The sequence below is a fragment of the Myotis davidii genome, unplaced genomic scaffold, assembly GCF_000327345.1.
Source record: "Myotis davidii unplaced genomic scaffold, ASM32734v1 scaffold330, whole genome shotgun sequence".
Classification (NCBI taxonomy): Eukaryota; Metazoa; Chordata; class Mammalia; order Chiroptera; family Vespertilionidae; genus Myotis; species Myotis davidii.
In genome coordinates, this window is record NW_006283770.1 from 5,444,616 (window position 1) to 5,452,133 (window position 7,518).

Here is a 7,518-nt window from a genome sequence, read left to right on the forward strand (position 1 = left end):
CCTGGGCAAGCCCTTCTTGCAGAATGCCTGCTGATGGAGACTACACATTTGTCCTGGTGATCTGTCCATGTTCTTATTCTTCTCAGAGGTTCTCTCTCTGTAAGCAGCATGCTCTTCAGGAGACAAACTCTGGACCTAGTGATCCAGGTCCACCTTGTGCCATCTCTGCAGCTCCTCAGCCTGCTTCTTCTAATTCTCCCTCTGGCTCTACCAGATGTGCTGCCACTGTCTGCTAATCTCCTCCATGTGCTCCTCAGGGGCAGGTCTTGCAGCTCCCTACACAGCCAGAAATCTGGTGGAACTTCTGGTACTCATTCATGGGGGGCTTCTCGGGATCTTCATGGAAATTTATCTCCTCCAAAAAATAGTTTTCTGGTAAAGAGTTCACTTCTTTCCCATTTCCCTGAAACTTCGTTTGGGCTTTGGTTGGAATACTTTTGGGGACAACAGATGTCCTGGAGTTCTGGACTAGATCAGGGTGGTCTTTCCTGAACTAAGCCAGTTTCTCCTCAAACTCCAGTTTCTTCTTCTGGAAATATTGAATGTATTTCAACTTTGTCTCCTCTGGGAGCTCCTTGTAGTTCTCAGGCAGTACCTTGGTCAGCTCCTGCTTACTGAGTTTGGGGTGCATTTGGGAATACACAGGCCGCTTCTCCTTGAAGAAGTGGAGGTTAAGTAGTCAGAGCATGTTTGTATGTTTCTCACATGTTTTACTTTTATAGGAATTTTTACCGTGTTCTTTAGCTTCCAAGACTAATTCTTTCAAAGTGCAAATTTCAATTTATAAGAAATTTCTAACCATTTGAGTTTGCACATTTCTCCAGAAAAGTATTTAAAAGCTACTTTTCCCCAGTTCCTATGTGACTGTATTGATTTGAATGTGTGGTTGTCATTGGGTGGAAGATTATTATCCATTCTTTCCAGTAGCTGTGCAATGTCTTCTTTATACCAGTTGTCTTGCTATTAGACAATGCCATCTCTAAGTCTTTGGGACACTTATATGGTCCCAGCAGTTTAGACACCTCAGCAGGATCTCAAACTTCTTCACTCTCAATACGCCCCTGGTGAATTATTTCAAGATGTGTGATTTTATGTTTCTGGTGTTTGAAGAATAACTTATTACAGATTTACTGAGAAAGGACGTCAGAGTCTTCAGATCTTTTGCTGAGGCAATGTTTCCTTCTCCACTGTAGCTCTCTAGGAACTGTGTTGATCTCCAACCACAAGGCTACAAAATGTTCATTATCACCATTTATTTTCTTAATAAATACTATTAGTAGAAATTAAATTAGTATTTAAAGTTATCTGCACAGTATAGGGTATAACATTTCTTTAGAAAACTTTCTTATTTTCTCATTCAATCTTAACAGTACACTTTATAAAATGTTCAGGATTTTATTTAGAAACATATTAAGGCATTTCAAAATAAAAAAGAAAAAGTAGTTAGCCTAGCCAGCATGCCTCAGTAATTGAGCATTGACCTATGAACCAGGAGATTGCGGTTCAATTCCCTGTCAGGGCACATGCCTGGGTTGTGAGCTGGGTCCCCAGTAGGGGGCATGCAGGAGACAGCTGATCAATGAGTCTCTCTCATCATTGATGTTTCTGTCACTCTCTTCCTCTCCCTTCATCGCTGAAATCAATAAAAATATATTTTAAACATTTTTAAAGTATTTATGTGTTGCAATACCAAACCAAACAAATGACTACTTGTTTTCTCTTAGTTTTTATTCAAATACATAAATAATATGTGTATTTGAAAATATTTTCTTTAATTTCACAACTATATTTCACAAGGTATGTCTGACACTATATCACACATATTTTGAGAATGTTGGGAAGTAAAGCACTCTCGTAGAAATGAAAACTTTGCCTGCCCAAATGATTTCAGTGTCCTGAAGCTGCAATTCTCAACTTAGCTTTGCACGTTCTCCCTGCTGGCACTTCAGTCTGGGTTCAGGAGCTAAAGCGCTGCCATCAGTACTTCAGCACCACATTTACAAAGAAAAACAAACATTAACTTCAAGTCTTCTGGGCACTGAAGAGCAAATATGCCAGGAAGTAAAACAGTTCTCTGTGTGGCCAGCACAAAAATCTTCCTTCTTCAGAATAGTAGAGAGAAATACTGTGAAGTATTTCAGTCCCAAGAGAGCTCGAGGACACTAAGGACTATGGCAGCTTTACTCGTCTTATCTCATACAAAGACAAGTCGCCACTAAGAGATATGGCCTGTTTCAACAACTGAAATGTAAGTGGATTTTTTGCACTTAAAATGGAAAGGTGGGAGGAGTGTAGAGAAATTGATGTGGGCATGAATATGCTATTGCCCAGCTCGCAAATGATGTCTTCACTTATGTCTCTGGGTATTTGAAATAATGTACACTGAATGGTAAATAAACTTCCAAAAGAAATAAAAGGAAAGAGAAGACTGCCTTTTAACAGTCTTGTTCTATAAACATGCCTGGATTTATAGGGAGGGTCTGTATAAAAGCCCATATTTTTAAGTGATCTCTCAGGCCCTTATTAAAGATTTTGTATGACTAATTTGCTTCTTACAGGAATTTAAAAATTTAGAGGTTAACATCAGAAACTTAGACATAAATGAAAAAAGACAAAATTCCTATCTGATGATATATATACATAGTAAATTAAAACCAGGAAGGATCAGGGTCATGTGACCGATATACTGAAAGTAAACCTCAAAAGTTTCTGTGGTAAAAATGCATTTATCTATAGAATCCTATAAAATAAAAGGCTAATATGCAAATCAACCTAACAGCAGAATGACTGGTCGCTATGATGCTCACTGACCACAAGGGGGCCGATACTCAATGCAGTAGTTGCCTCCTGGTGGTCAGTGCACTCCCATAGGGGGAGCACCGCTCACTCAGGAGCCCTGAGCTGGGCTCACAGCTGGAAAGTGCAGTGGTGGTGGCAGGAACCTCTCCTGCCTCCATGGCAGTGCTAAGGATGTCCGACTGCCAGATGTCACATGGGGAGAGGGCCTAAGCTGTCAGTCGGACATCCCTCAAGGGCTCCTGAACAGCTAGAGAGTGCAGGCTGAGCTGAGGGGACCCCCCGACCAGTGCAGAATTTCCTGCACCAGGCCTCTAATCTAAAATAACAAGTAATTTCAATAAATGATATTATGGTGGATTATAAGAGAAATTTTCAAATTATTATTAATATTCCTTTTCTCCAATTCAAGAGGGATAGATGGGTATATTTATATTCACACATGAAGCATTTAAAAATAAACTCAATATAAAATAATGGATTTTAGACATTGAACATGATGCAAAGGATGATCCCTGAGTGAGCAGAAACAAATGAGGCAAGCCTTGCAATTGTCCAAATTTATTGCCCGGAGTAATTTCCAAGCTGCAACAGAGGTAGAGAAGCTAGGTAGAGCCTAGTGGTCTTGCAGAGTTGAAGAAGGAGAGCTGGGTGTCTGAGGAAATCAAGTTGGCTAGAGTTTTCTGTGCAGAATACCATAGAAGAGAGGGCTACACAGAAAGAACTCCAGAATTTAGCAAAAAGGTCACCCTAGAGCTCTTAGCTGAGAAATAGCATGTAAAAACAACAACAACAATAAAAAACACTTCATGATTCACAGGACATGAAGCAGAATTCTCAGAAAAGTTTGAGCTCAGTAGTATGGCAATAGCAAAACTAGTTCTAAACTCATAACTACTCTGGTCTCATCTAACAGTTTTAAAAACAATCCTCCAACTGATCAAATATTTTCAGAATAACTTAGCTGTGCCTCAGAACAATATCAAGTATGTATATAGGACTATGAAAATATCTAACACCCCAAAAAACAAATTTCACAGTGGCTGGCATTAAACAAAAATGTATCTGCACACAAAAAAGCAGGTAGTCCATAAAGAGGTGAAAATGTTATCAATAGAAACAGACCCAGAAATGATACAGATAATAGAAATAATTAAGAACATGAAGACAGTCATTATAACTATAGAACTATAGCTTTAACACTGTATAGTTCAAGACAGTAAGAAAAGATTGAACATGTTGAATAGAAAATACAAAAAGTACAAATATATACTTTTTGTGAGAAATCAAGTTTTTTGTAACCTTGATCTTCCCTTTTCAACCAGAATCTCTTAAAATATACACAACTGCATATTTGAATCCAACAAGAAATATTTTTACCCTTGGATTCATCCTACCATGCCATCAAGTTGAAATGAGAGATCATCATTTTTACTTTATCATTTCATCAGTTCTATTTTTTCTTTGTAAGTCTTTCAACAAACGGATGTTTTAGCATGAACTTCACTCTTCTTTACAAGAATTCTCTTTATTTACAATATTATAAAGGTAGACACAATTTATTATTTTCAAAAGTTTCATCTTAATTTGAGCCTAAAAATCTCAATTTACCTTCTGGTACTGTGACAATTGCCATAGTCACTCATTCAACTTTCCTTGACTTAAAGAGGGAAGAGACCCAAATGCAGCCGATCTCAATAGTTGTGTGACATTATCTGTCAAATAAGTCACTCCTAGAGTAAATTCAACTATGAAAACTATTTTGAATTTTCCTAAGTGTTTATATTTGTCGAAGCAATGCAGACACAGCCACATATTAATAATATAACCTTGGAGCTAGTCTTAACATTCTATGTGAAAAGAGAAATTTGAGGAGAATTTTGCCTATAAAATTTAAGGTTGTTCTAAATATTTCTTTGGCATCAAGTATTAAGTCAGGATAAAACTAAATGTGCAATCTTGAAAGTCGACCTTCCATGGACAATTGTATTCAAAAGCTCAGGGGCAATGATGTGATAAGAGACTTCAATTTATTGTTCAGTTTTCTCACTGGGTGAGAATAAAAAATTATTTCTGAGTCGTAAGTATAAATGGATCCTTAGATTTATAGGGGACTGTCTATAAAGCAAAATAAGTATACAGTTGAAAATGCATATAGGACTAACCAACGGACACAGACACCAGGCAGGTGAGGGCATGAGTGTGGGTGAGTGGGGAGCAAAGGGGAGATAAGGACACATATGTAATACCTTAATCAATAAAGAAAAAAAATGTAAGTGTATACTTGTAAAAGTCACATGGGGAGTGAAATAGAATTTGTCCTGCTCCAGAAAACAAAATTAGAATACATTTTTGAAAGCTATAGGAGGATTTGTTGTAGCTGATTAAAAACCCTGGCTGGTTTGGCTCAGTGGACAGAGCATTGGCCTGTGGACTTGAAGGGCCCTGGGTTTGATTCTGGCTAAGGGCACTTGCTTGGGTTGTGAGCTTGGTCCCCACTGGGATGCGTGCAGGAGGCAGCTGGTCAATGATACTCTCTCATCATTGATGTTTCTCTCTCTCTCTCCCTCTACCTCTCCCTTCCTCTCTGAAATCAATAAAAAATATATATATTTTTAAAAAGACAGTGTTAAAAAACACACACACACAAAACTCATTATTGTAGAATTCTCCAGAATTTTAAGATCAGGCTTAGTGGGTATTTGGGTTCCATACATGGGACTCAATAATGAGTAGAAGTTGGTCAAATATGAATTCAAACAGTTTTGTGTCTAAACACTTTGCTTTAATGAAGTAGTTTTCACTACTTACGTTTTTTAAGAAGTAAAATTACTTCTCTAATAATACTATTAATCTAATTCCAAAAGAATATGAATAATAAATTTTTTCACTCATGGTAAAATGTTTTATAATAACAGAAAATGAAATCCAGAAGTATTCTTCAAAGAAACAACCTAAGAATTTAGACTGATATTTTTAAAACAGAATATATACAGCTTCTATATTTAAATATGTCCTCCTGAGTGATTTTTATAGGAATTATTAACCATATCAAGTCAGTGTAATGAGATTGATATATTGCACATCAAAGCAATAAAATTGATTCATAGGTATTCATAAACCTTAAATCATTGAAGATTTCATATAATAGTTTGAATATTAAAAAAATCACACAGACACAATTTTGGAAGCTCAGTCATTCAGAACAGTAATTCATATGATTTTCTAAACCAGCGCTTACACTTCACCTCCTAATATCTCTTCTCTGAGCAGCTGCAATTTTGTTCTCTTATATTATTCTGAATTTGCCAACTAATGAACACCAAACTGTCAGTTAGTTATGATAGCCACAAAATGTAAAGTCCTATAATTGGTCTAATTCAAAGACTTTTACTTTAATAAAAGATGGAAAAGCCTCACAGAAAAACTTCTACTTCTGTTGTGTCTATGCTTGTGTCCGTTTTCCAAATAAAATGTGAGCCACGTTGGCACACTTCCAACTAGACTTAGGGTGATCCTCAAGGGTGGGGACATATGTTACCAGAAGGCATGGTCAACTAGACACAATTCCAATTGAGAATAAAACAAAAGTATACATAGTCTTTTGCAAATATTTTCATAGTCTGGAGTGGTTTCCAGCAGGTTGTTTGTTGTTTTCCTTTGGCAGAGTAATCTACCACCTCCCTTCAGAACTGTGTTACTTAAAAAATAAAGTATGTCAAATGAGGTTTTTTGATTCTTCTTAATTAGTTCTTGGACAACTGTTTTACATCCATCCAGTATGTCATATCTCTCATATAAACAAAGACATGGGGGAAAATGAATGAACTCATATTAGTATGAAATAGAGCAAAACAAAATAGAGTTGTTTTCTTCTTGGATTTTGGATGTCTATTAATTCTTTTAGGATTGGTATATGCATAACGGAAGTACATTTACTGGTATCTCTATTTAAAGTTTCTTGGAGCAGATATTTGGCAGTATTACTCTTTATAAATCTTTCTTGAGTCCTATTCCATGTATTTCCTCCCATGCTGCTTAAGAAAATTTAGCTGAAGATTAACCCCTTAAGTAGCCAGGGAGAAATAACCAATCTTCTGCCTTAATCTTCATCACACATCTATAAGTAAACTGCCAGAAAGTGACATAGGCATTAATCAGAACTGTGAAGCATTTCTTTCTATGACTGGAAGCAACAATTATATAATTCATTATTAAACTAATTAACTAGAATATTGTATGGAAACAGTTGTGTGTAATTATCTATTGCACTCTATAAAAGCACTCATCCAGATGACCCTAGATAAAATATTTATATTAATTTTGGAAACGTATTACCTAGTCCCACTTCCTTTGCCCAACTATCCTATAATGTTTATAATATGGCAGTGTTTTCTAAGAAGGAATGTATCTCTTAACTTAGTGCCTCTCTCTTTCCAATTACTCCCTTAAATTTCACTTCTGTGTCTCAGGAAGGTAAGTTGTACACAGGAATTGCAGCAACACATACACACACGTGCACATGCAAAATTACCTATATAATAAAAGGCTAATATGCAAATAGACTGAACAGAGGAACAACCAGAAGAACCGAACAACCGGTCACTATGATGTGCACTGATCACCAGGGGGCGTGTGCGGACCATGGTGGGTGTTGGCCACAGTGGGATGGTGGAATAGGTGAGCGGGGTCATCAGACAAAGGCGGGGCACCAGTCACTGT

At 36.9% G+C, this 7,518-nt stretch overlaps 1 pseudogene; it reads right to left on the minus strand.

Annotated features, from left to right (window-relative positions):
* Nucleotides 1-253: 253 nt before the first annotated feature.
* Nucleotides 254-4,188, minus strand: LOC102768778 (annotated as a pseudogene).
* Between the last annotated feature and the right edge of the window lie 3,330 nt (nucleotides 4,189-7,518).